General features: G+C 31.5%; 1 long non-coding RNA gene across 1 annotated transcript; it reads left to right on the forward strand.

Moving 5' to 3' along the window:
• Positions 1-1,852: 1,852 nt before the first annotated feature.
• LOC109618088 (uncharacterized) lies at positions 1,853-4,343 on the forward strand. The gene is made up of 2 exons (XR_002199089.3): positions 1,853-3,050; positions 4,034-4,343. It is a non-coding gene; the product is annotated as an uncharacterized lncRNA (long non-coding RNA).
• The last annotated feature ends 8,588 nt before the right edge of the window (positions 4,344-12,931 follow it).

The following is a 12,931-nucleotide window of genomic DNA, read 5'->3' on the forward strand; positions in this document are numbered from 1 at the left end:
ATGTACTTAGTTTCTATGGCAAAAAGTTAGTTAGCACTTTAAGACTTACTTTACAGCCTATTCAGGGAAGAGAAAGAAATGGTTAATGAGGTTTTTTTCTGCAATGTCGCTACTCTCATATCCCGAATGAATCACCAAAGAAAACATTATTTATTTAAATAAATTGACAGGAAAACATGTATATTTATTTTTGATAAATAGAAAAATATCGCAGATTTTAGTGATATTTTTTACTCAAATGGGTTTACAGATTAGGTATTAAAAAATACAATTTTCTAAGCTTATTCGAACATAAATAGCTTAAAAAGGGAAATAATTACACTCTTGTTATGCCAACAAAGATAATGTAATTAATCTATTTATGCAAACTTAATCGATCATATATTTAATAGAATATCGAAACACTGGATATACATGTAATTGTTTGATTCAGTGCATATATAACGGGGAAGTAACTTCTGAATCATTAAAATTAGGAATGGCATGTTTCAGATAGAAAACGGTGTTGTTGTCTAATAGTAGCTGTAGCATAAGTTCTGAGAAATAAAATCTTAAGAAATCTTTGATAAACGATTAAAATTAGAAATTATGACCAGTAAACTATACATAGTACTAATATCAAGTTATCTGTTGTTTCTGCCCTCATATTCGGTCTTCCCATAAAGTAGAGTTATATTTACTGAACGAGTTCTTTTCCCCTCATAGCAGGTATGCAGTATTTCCGTTTATAAGAAGATGAGTAAACAGTGCGGGAGTTTACATATACATCGACGAACGTTTACTTAAAATTGACTTTTCTTACAGCAAAAACATTTGATAATATTTTAATTACCAAACAGAAAACATCAAAAGTTATATAAAAAAATTAAAATGAACGCAAAGAAATCGTTCGGTTCCAATGTATATCGTGATGTACACAGTTATGCTTAATCGGCAAACAATGCGGGAGAAAACATTTGAATTCTGATTTTCGGGATAATAACTCCTTTTGTTAGCTAAAGGATTGATGGGTGTTATAGTGGTTTCTCTGATAAAATGAACCCACCTGTTCCGCAGAAATGAAAGAAATCAAACATAGAAATAAAAATTAAAGAACAGTCCCTATATTATTTGTTTTTCGTCTTGATTTTAAGTCGGTCTGCTTTTCCAATTCCCCTCCCCCCCCCCTCCCCCCTCTCACCCTCTTTGCCCCGAACAATCTTTCAAAATATGATGTTCGCACTAGCCTGTGGAGATGTATTCGTTCGAAATGTCATGTTTTGATTAAAAAAATATATGTATACACGCGGTGGGCACCGACAGTCATCAATTCAGTCAGCTGTCATGCAGGATGTTTAACTAATGAAAATCATTTGAATTCCTCAACAAAACAGAGTCTTTGACCGGTATTTTAAGGGTAAGAAGAATGACATCGTTAAAATAGAGCTCAGTGCTTTGAAATATAGATTTTATCGAAATTAGAATGTCTTTGGTTTAAAATAAGAGATTTTTTTTCTTTTAAGTTTTCGGGGGGACAGCTTAAACACATTTTTTGTAGTTTGTTGAACTTTTAGTACCTTTATTAAGGTCTTCCGTTTTCAACGGAAGACCTTGTACTGATTCTGTTGGAAATTCTTCATTAGGGTCTTCCGTCTTCAGCGGAAGACCCTTCTATTATTCTATTGTTTCTTTTTCACTTTTCTTATTCTTATTAGGGTCTTCCGTCTTCAGCGGAAGACCCTTCTATTATTCTATTGTTTCTTTTTCACTTTTTAAGGTCTTCCGTTTCCAACGGAAGACCTTATTGTTATTGCTTTGTTTTCTTTTTCCCTATTCTTATTAGGGTCTTCCGTTTCCAACGGAAGACCCTCTTGTTATTCTATTGTTTCTTTTTATTATTATTATTATTATTATTCTTTTTCTTTATTTTTCTGACTTTTTTGAAGCTTCATATCTTAAAAAGTTTTCAACCGATTTCAATGAAACTTTCAGAGGTTACGTGACATTATCGTCCCTTAAAGATGTGTAAGTTTCCATTACAGCCTCACTTCCGTTTTTACGTTACGTCAATTTTAAAACTTTTAAAAAGTGATTTTGTCCAGGGCGTTTTTCAAAAACGCTTTAAGATAGAGACTTAAAATTTTCTGTGTTCATACATTGATCATTTTTATTGGGACATAAGGCTGGAATTCACCTTCCGTCACTTCCGGTCCAAACTGGGAGTATTTCAAAATTTTCGAAATTTTCAATTTTTTGTGTTAACTTAAAAAGTTGATGCTATTTATAGTGTTTTTCATGCTTAATACTAAACTGAAATCCGTTTTAAACTCGGATGACGCATTGCAGAGATATCAGGGTTCAAAAATTGATTTTTCCGGAAATTTTGATTCCGCGTTTTTGGTTCAGAAAATAGTCTTAAGCTCAACGTCAAAATAACTCGTTCCAAACGAATTCGAAAATTGCCTGCTGGTCATAAAACAGAAATCTGATTTGAAAAAAATTAAAGTTAATCAGCGTGGGCATTGAAATGATATCGTTAATTTGATTGATAAGTACGTTGAATATGTGATACCAGTTTAGAAAATAGCGACTTTTTTTTTATCTGAATCATAATAAAAAAGAAGCAGGAGTAACACACTGTTCCCGATTTAAACAGCGAAAAGCTATTGAAAGTCATTACGGTAGTTAAGAAAGACTTTGCTGAGACTTGAAATAAGCGTAAGTGCAATATAAGCCATGCTCGTCAGACAGTTGTTGTATAATAGAACAACACGTACACATGTATAATTGAATGAAGAGTTTGTAAATATTTCAATTCACCTATTTATTATAATTTTACTCACAAAATAAATGCATAAATGCAAGTTATACAAGTTAATTTGTTCTCTGCATATCAAACACAAACATGTTTGTTTTGATCGAAATAAATATCGTACGATCACCACGTCCACGCGCCTTGTTTTGATTGCGAACAGCTGACAGTAAAGTGTCCACATTTTCATTTGAAACATGGCTTGCAAAACTTCGATAGTGGAAAATGCATCTCAACTTTCCTTTGGGAGATTATAAAGGTATGTTTTAATATTGGTTATGTCCTGTTGACTTTTTCTTTTCAAAATAATTGCACTTTTTAGTCTAACCCGAGATTCCTCTGACTCCCAGTCTCGTAACCTCTGCTTTTATGTTGTGACGTGCGTCACGATATAAAAGCGGGGATTAGAGGATTTTCCGATTAGAGTCAGTGAAATCTCATCTAGTTAAGTGTACTTGCACGTTTTTGTTTTACACATCGCTGATTAGAATTTTTATTTGTTATTTCACTATATATATGTATACCGGTATGTCTATGTGTATTGAATTACATACCATAACCTGTAAAACAGTGCTTTTGAAAGGGTTGGGGGCCCCAAGGTACACAAACGAAGAATGCTGTAATTAGTGTAGTTTATCTCTTATACATATTGTTTCATTCTTGAGTAATTTTTCATGCATATCACATCTACATTGTATGTAAACAATTTAAATTAAGACAGATATAATTGATACTGTGCCCAGATCTCTCTCTCTCTCTCTCTCTTGTGCTTTGAATCTTGGCAAAGCGTCAGAGAGCAATTTAATTTTGTAACAGAAATATCTCTGTCAGGTAGAAAAAAAATGAACAGTTCATTGAATTTTGAAATAAGCGTATAATATCAATTGCTCATTTTTTCCCCCTATGTTCAGCGGAATAACAAAGCTTTGTAAAAAAGTTCATGAAATTTTATGTGCATTATGCATAATTGATTTCTCGCTAAATTCATTCCCCCCAAAAAACAGTAGAATTGACAAAACTTGGTAGAGCAGAAGCTTATAATCTGATGCTGTTTGGATGGGTGATATTTATTTGTAGTTTTCGAATTGAAATATTGACTGTCGCAGTCGTAAAATGAGTAAATATCTCTCTCTTTGTGTCTCTGTCTGTCTCCTCACTTCTCTCTCTGTCTCTGCATATGTTAATGTAAACACAGCTTTTATTAGTATGTTAACACAGCTAATTGATTTTTTAAAATTTCAGCCCAAAACAGACTCTTGTTCCCACATGGCGACTACATGGCTTTTACTTGTTCATTCTTGTGGATTCAGCTCATGAGGTTACCCGTTCAACTTTACCCACATGCATGATTCCTTGTGTTTTACAGACTTTTTACCGGTAATTCAAATTCAATACGATAAAGCGTGAACAATAATGGAACTTTAAGATAGCATCATGCTTGTTGTGTTTGACAAGAAATTATGACAAACAAGATTAAGGCTGTTTAAAGAAATTTACAATTTTTATTTGTTAGTTGTGAAAATTGGTTTCTCAATAAAAGTATGCAATTATGTTTCCTTTATTTTGTATTTTATAATGATATTTAGATGTGTTTAATTGAAATATCATCTCTGTTTCTAATTTTCTCCTTTAAGATTACATGTAGGATATGTAAATGTACATTTGACCAGGATATAACATCTGCTATGATAATTACTTTTGAAATGAACAAGAAATAGCAAATTTTTACATTTTAAATGTATATAATTATGCAAATGCAGAAAAACATGTCAAATTTGAACATTTATCATGGAGTTTTCATCCGTCTCCAGCTACCCAGGTTTGTTTAAATTTAATTTTAATGTAAGAAATTGTCAAACTTGTATACCTAAGGTCTTACTGTTCAGCATGATTAAAAGGAGACTAGAAACCAGAATTGATTAGATATTCTCAAAATATGACTGTTAGCTTACTTTTTTTCATGGAAACAAGAAATGACATGCAGCACAATAATCATCCAGTAAACAAAAAAAGATCAATTCTTAGTATCATTGCAATTGATTGTTTTCAAATATGTGTGAGAAATAACTCAAAGAAATTGCCACAAGTTTTATAAAATTAGGTAAAAGATTTCAAACCATGATTTTTTATTAAAATCAAAAGATGGGGGAGGGTATACATGTAAGGGCATTTCTAAGTGATATAATGCTTTTTTCATGATAATATCTTGTAGATGTATGTAGTACTGAATAGATTACTTATTAAAATAGGTTGAACAACAATTGACCTCTAAAATGTTGGGTAAAGATTTTTTACTATGGAGAACCCAATGAGTCTGTGTTAAATGAGGAAAGTGAAAATGGTGCACGGGTTCACTTAAATGGCCATATTTTTCTTAAACCTCAATGGAATTGGCAATATGTGGTATACTTTTTCTAAGAATTGCATTAGCTTTCTTATTGTAAGCCAAAACATATTTTTATATAATGTTGTTGTACAAAATGTACTAAGTTAAAGGTAGCAAGGAACAGTTTCAGATAAACTACCTGTGAATATTTTTGTAAAATTGAGAGTTGTTGTACTTGAAGGCTTATGAGTGTTGCTAAGATTCATGAAATGAATTTTAATGATTAACATTAGTTAGTGGCATGAACGGTTCGAGGGGGGAGGGGGTCAGTAAGTCTCAGACATGTGATGCCTGTGCAACAAGCACACAGTACAGAAGGTCAACCCTTTAAAAAGCAGCTAGTGTAGAGGAAAAGTTGCTCAAAATAATATTTTAAACTAAATGCTACCTTTTTTTGTTAGTGGCCACGTTAATGAGTTTATGAGTCAGTCCCTAATACACAGTTGTTCAGATATGTCTAGAACAGTTAACAATGGTCTTGAACACTTGTAGAACAAAATGTGTTTATATTTACGAGACAGATTTCAATGAAACTTTCAAAATTGCTGCATGTACGTTAGCCACATTACAAAGAAATGTTTTTTACAGTGTACTATTATGTTATCTCGCATACAAATTGACAGTTGTCGATAATTAAAATTGATTTTATTGTTATTTTTTAATTGTCTAAATTAAAAAAAAATGGAAATTAGAATTTTCACGTTTTATGAAAAGTTGTAGTTGTACCCCCCCTCCCCCTCTTTTTTTTTTTATTAGTCTGCCCCCCCCCCCCCCCCCCCCCCACACACACACACACAACTACACATTTTAAAAAAACAACGATGCTACATATACGTGTCTGTACAAACGTTACTTTTGAAAATCTGGGAGACTGAACATTAAATCGACATGTTTATCGTACGAGTTAACAAATGATGCAAAGGTGAAGGTCAAAAGAGAAGTTTTCTTGCTGTTGTTTACTTGTTAGATCGAATGTTCTTATGTAGCTGATCCACCATTTACGAAAGAATGTAATGTGACGGGGAGAGAAGTTAAAAAACAGAAAGTAAAATTTTGCACCATAACATTTGGATGCCGCTTTGTTGTTTACCAGCGCAGTTTACTTGAAAGTCGTAAGTTTTGTTTTTGTTTTGTAACAGGTCACGTGTTCGTCGTACAACGGCCATTGTTTTGTAAGACCAAAATTATTGTTTCCCTAAGATTGTCGTGCTTTGTTTGTAAAACAGGAATTTTTAAGCCTACGAAATCTATAGAATCGGTCGCAATTTAGCTTTAATAATTTTTTAGTTTTAAAAACAAGAGTTATCGTTCCTGTTCATGGTAAAATGGGTAGGCAAACGCGGGCCAGGGCAAAATAAAAGCCGCGGCGGATCGAGATTTTTCAATTTCCGTCGATTATAATTAACTGATGTGAATTAAATTTTCAGGATATGTTACGGAGCGGTATATTTGTATTCGCTGCAAATATTGTTTCACAACAATGCGTATTTTGGAATTTATCGACGATTGTTGATTTTCAGTTTGCCCATTAAAAAATCCAGTATCTTACAATCAACAGATCAACTGATAGAAATAAAATAATTGTGAAATTATATTAAACATATTAATTATCCATAGGAGTTATTAAGAGGCTGATATATTATATATATAATGAAAGTTGAATAGGAAAATGTCACCTGAATTTGTTACACATGCACATTTCTGATGATACCATTTCATAAAACAGAAAATAAATATCCATGTGGGATAACACAGACGGTATCGGGTGCGTTCGCCCTATCTACATGTTCGCCTTAGTCCGTTCGCTCTACGTCCGTTCGCTCTAATTACCGTTCGCCCAAATTCTCGTTCGCCTTAAACCTCGTTCGCTCCTTGTTTATAAATAAAGCATATTATAAGTTATTTTATTAACTTTTAACTTAAAACTTGTTAACTTTTATTAATTATTCGTATATTCTATGTTTTTCTTTCATCAAAAATAGACGTAAATGGTATAATTGTTAGATTTTATTGCCGTAAATTGTCGATAACCGTCTTCTTGTTTTTATAATGATTCGCTTGGTGTTTTTTTAAACAATTAAAGAATTTGAGACTTTAATTGGGTCATTCAGAAGCTCAGCAGATGATTATCACCTATTCTATCTTTGAAGAATTTACATAACACAATCCTTTGATCTCTAAATGAGATATATACGGATATGGAACATGAAACTGTATCAAACTACTGTCAACCATGGTATTTAATTATGTGTGTCATGTGTTTCATGTAGTGATTATAATTGTTGTTTTTGTGTGCTAGTTATATCTCTATTCTGTTGTGCTTGTTGTATTCATTCAAACTATTGAATAAATTATAAATCCATATGCATTTTGTTTATATCTATTCTATAATGGGAAATAATACTTAGTGGATTTATTATTCATTCAAACTTCATAATTATGATATGGTTATATTATGAGGTAAAATTGAAAATAATTACAAAATAAACAGAAAATACAAACAGAGGAACATAAAATATAGTAACATTAAAAAAATAAAATAATTCAATTAACAAGTTTTCGTAACAATATAATGTCACCGTCAGTTAAATGATGATTATTATGTAGAAGTTGAAAGGGTGGTATTGTTTTCATTAATTATATATCTATCTTTCAAAATGTTTAAATTCCAGAATACACAGAAATATATAAAAAAATTAATCCTATATAAAATTTAGGGCGAACGGACCCAGTGCGAACGGCGTCAAGGGCGAACGGACGTAGGGCGAACGAAAACTAGGGCGAACGGCGTCAAGGGCGAACGCGTTTTAGGGCGATCGAACAGCCATTCAACACAGACACGCAACTATTACGGAAATTTGGATTTTGTCCCGGGTGATCGGATCTGGTTGTAATGACCTGGTTTTTCTTAAAACAAAGATTCTTTGAAAACAATTTAAAAGATAAACAACACATTACAAATATCACTTGTCTGAACTTCATTGGTCACCTGACTACATCCTGTCAGAACATTTTTTCATTTACCAACCAATTTCATGTCTTGGTGAACTTTTTAACATTGCTGTTTGTTACTTATATTTACAGCTAAGAATGGTTAAATTGTTCAAAATTATAAATATAACCATGCTTTTATGTTTACAATATTGATGCAACTTTTAATGATGAGCCTGTGGGTAATCATTTTTACTCAGAATTAAATGTTTTCACTGTATATTCTATAGGTTCATATAAGGAAACATTTGCAAATCTACCTTAGTATGCAACACATTTGAGAAGCCAATTAACCCCACTCATAGTATATATCTCCCCAAAACAGGAGCTCAAAACTGTCAAGAGTCAATTATTTATTAAAACAACATGTGTGATTATAAAATTGTTTCTTTTAACACCTGCAGTAATTATAACAGTTTATTTTGTGCTTTGAATTATTAATATGTAAATCACTAAACTAGGGGTTCAAAAAGCTGGACTAAAATTTGTACTCTAGCAACTATTGAAGTCTTTGGGAATAGGTGATCTGGTGAATTTAAGATTCATAAACTGACAGTGAAATGGCAAAGTATGCTAAATTGTGTTTTGATGCTTATTGATAGTTAATATCTTATATCTCAAACATACAATTGACATTGAGCAAATTAAAGAAATAAGGAATACAAATTTGTATTTCTCAGTATTCCCCAGTTTAGTGAAAATCAGTAGTATTTACCAGAACGGGAAATACCGGTATTTACCCAGCACTGGTATTTCCCGACCAACCCTAATACTATTTGATATGAATACACTGGAATAGCCAAACCTTTATCATTACTTGAGGTTTTAGTTGTTATTTTAAATTATTGTTTGTTAATTAAATAAATTTATGACTGGGTAGTACAGGTGCAATGATACACTTGCCTCACGTTACGATACATATCACGATACAGACAATGTGACATGATACATATTCTGATACTTTTGATGTGCTTTTAAGAATAACAAATCAACATTTGAACAATTACGCATATTGTTTAATCTCCAACTCTTTGTTACATAATTTTTTTTACATATTTTTCTTAATCAGCTATGTAAATATTAGAATGTAAACATGATTTGCATAAGGTAAAAATGTAATGTTGGCATCAATATCGTTATTTTAACACTGACAATAATTAAATTACTTATGCTCTTATTATAGTTGTAATGAATTTTCTGAAGGCAAAATATTTAATGACTATGGTAACCTTTAATTTTGATTACATTTTTGCACATCTAGGAATGTGGCATTAATTTCTTGTGACAACAGACAAATGCATGGATAATTGCCGTTTTATACGAGGTGCAATACACATGTCGTTTGTTTTTAGGAAAAGGTCTGCAAAATAGTACTTGCATGTAGAAACACTCAATTTGGGAACTTCGTTAACCAATTTCGTTTATTCTACAAAACCCTAAATGTAACTATATCAAAGATTTATGGGATGCACTGTAGCTGGGGGCAAAATTAAATAATGCGAAGCACGTTTTTCAACACCGAAATCATTTTTAAAATATAATTTTCAAACCGAATCGGACGGATAAATATATTCCGGATCGAATTACAGAACCGCGGTATAGCCTACTGTATCATGACATACTTTTACAGTGATATACCCTCTCACGGTTTATTGTTGCACCCTTACTGGGTAGAGAAATTAAAGAAATTCATTTTTTTCAATGCATTTGTTCTAATGTTCTACATCAGTGGCACTTGCTGTTACAGCCACCTTTAATCAGCAGCCACTGCCCATAATTGGGAAGTTTCAATGTTGTTCGTTTCGTTTTTCACTATTATGAATATTTTTAATTCAATTAAGAGGCCACCTTTCTAAGGTGGCCAGCAACCAGTGTTTTTAGGTCCTGTGCACTCAACATGCCCGTTTTCAATGACCATTTTGTCTGTTTTAAGGAGACTTCACTTTCTAACAGAAAAATAGGTACGGTCGAGTGATATTTTTTTATTTGGCTTAAGTAATTTTCTTGTACGATTTAATACATTCAACATTCAGGTAAATACTTGTCCCTAAGAATACAATAGTTTACATTCATTGTCATTTACATTGCTTATAGATATGATTTACATGTAATTTTTTTTTTAGATTATGGTGTATAGATTTGAATAAAACTGTGATCGAAATGTACATTATGTGTTCTATAAATTATACTATACAGCACAATGAGTCTCTTGTAACTTCAAAATAAAATTATATTCAATGAAAAGGCATGATACAATAAACACGATAGGATAAATGGAAAAATCTGATAAATAGAATGATAAACCTGATAGGATTAACACTCAATTGGATAGCTCTGAGGCAGAGATAGAACAGCGTACTCGCACAATACAAAAGGAATAATACACAAAGGGAAAGGATTGAATTGTAATAAATAAAATTGTGGGTTCTGTGGTGTTAATTAATTAAGGGTTGACTAATTGATTATTATGGATATTGATCACACAAAAGAAAGGTTTCCTGTCACATTGACACCTTTTCTTTTGTTTTATATTATTATACACCTAAATTTACCCCCCAAAAAATAATTCTTAGATAAATTTCTTAGCATTAATTCATCTGTATTAGTCTGTATATTTTCATATAATTGGCTCAGAACTTCTACACTCCTATTAGCACTTGAGCTAGAGGTTTAGCCTTCTGCTACATTGGTTTTTAAACTGAAGGGTTCTGGTTTCGAGCCTTTTTTTCTATTACATTTGTAGCACTCAACAAAAAAACTGATGTAGAGTTGTTGAGAGTTTCTTGTGTGACATTTCTAAATGATAGATTTTTATTAAGAAAAGGGGGAAGAATGTTAAAGTGTTTAAAATTAAATTAGGTATATATAATAGGCTCACTACTATTATTAGCTAGTGGGTTAACCCTTTAGCTCAGTTGCTGGAATGTCGGTTTTAAAATTGAAAGGTCCTAGGTTGGAGCCAGCTCATGCCACCTGTTCTATTACACATCGTGAATAATTGAAATTTTTAATATGTGATTGAATTTACAGGTTCAGTTCAAATTTGGGTGCTTGGATGATTTTTAAACAGAGTTGTGCCTCTTTGAAAAAGAGAAATTCCCAGTTTCCGCTCTCCAACTTTTGAAGGAATGCACATGTAAAGTTAATATATATATATATATGTAGATTTATGATTGGCAAAAAAACAGCTTGAGTAGATTTTGTTTTGGTCCGTTGATTTTTGATAGATTTATGCCTCTTGAACTACCGGTATATAGAATATTCTTAGTGTGTGCTCTCTAACTTTTGAAGTGATGCAACTTTTAAAGTTGATATTTATATGTTAAAGGTTAATTTTTTTTTTTTATAGAAATTACAGGTCTAGTTCTAATTTACTTTCAGTCCAATGATTTATGAAAGATTTATGCTTAGTGAACTTAAAACAGAATGAGTAATTTTAAGGGATTTTTTTAGTTTTTCTGTAATCAAACGTTATACTAAATTTGGCAGTTGAAATTTTGGTTGTTTACGGTGGCATTTGTGGAGTTTCGACACATCTAGTTTGTTTAGGCATGCCATATGGTGGGATTCAACAAATTGATTAACATCCTGTTTTAAAAATGTCTTCTTTGCTTATTTGTATAATTACATCAAAGCACAGGTATTACTAGTGAGCATTGGCTCACAAATATTTTGTTTTGTATCATAAGAGTCTTCTAGTTTTTCAATGTATCTGGTCATGCACACTTATTATCTAAAATTATCTTTTCACTAAAGCCCTCTCCAAAATTATGAATTTCATGGCCACTGGGACAGGAGTTTTGGTGTCACACTTGTAGGTCTTACTATTTTAGCAAAGTTAAAAGCAAACTAGAAACCAAAATAGATAAGATATCCACTAAATATGATCATAAGCTTACTTTTTCATGAAAACAAGAAATCGCATGTAGGGCAGCATGTTTTTTTGTAAATAAAAATGCAACAAATTAGCCATTTACAAAAAAAGATCAATTTTCAATATCAGTGATGGTTGTTTTCAAATATATATGAGACATGACTCAAGGAAATTGCAACGCTAGTTTCATTATATTAAAGTAGATCCAGTGTTCTGTGATGTCACACTTTTTTGTAAAACTTTGAATTCTTTAAATATTGTGCAAGATAGTTTTATTTATTTTATGTGAATATAATCACATGGATGTAATTAGAAGTATTGGTAGGTTCAAGATATTTTCGCACTTAATTCTATACTAAATTTCCAAATTTTTATATATTTTATCTATGCAAAGGGGAAATAACTCTTTTTCTGACTTTTCTCTCAGTTGTATGTCTAAATGCTATAGTTTTTCTTATTCCAATGATTAATTTTAAAATATTTTTGTAATTTTTGTTTTCTGATAACGTTGACATTAAAATTAAACAAGAAAAACAAATTTCTGCCTACAAGATTTTACTTTTAACAAAATTTTTTTACAGTTTTCTGATGCTAAAATATGCTTTTATTAGTTTATGTTTATGTGGCATCTCAAAAAGTGTGATGACATGTAAATTTTTTCTAACAATTGATGACATTTAAGTCTATTAAGTCGAAATCAGTTCAGTTTTTCAACTTTCCTCAGAGAATTTTACTAGTATGGAGCTACCTTAATTAGATTTAAGTGTTCAAACTAATGCTTATGAAAATCAAAAGATGGAGGTGGGTAAAATTGTAAGGTTATTTCAAAGTGATGTGATGCTTTTATCATGATAATATCATGTACATGTATGTAGTATTGAAATAAGAT

The sequence above is a fragment of the Magallana gigas genome, chromosome 1, assembly GCF_963853765.1.
Source record: "Magallana gigas chromosome 1, xbMagGiga1.1, whole genome shotgun sequence".
Taxonomy (NCBI): Eukaryota; Metazoa; Mollusca; class Bivalvia; order Ostreida; family Ostreidae; genus Magallana; species Magallana gigas.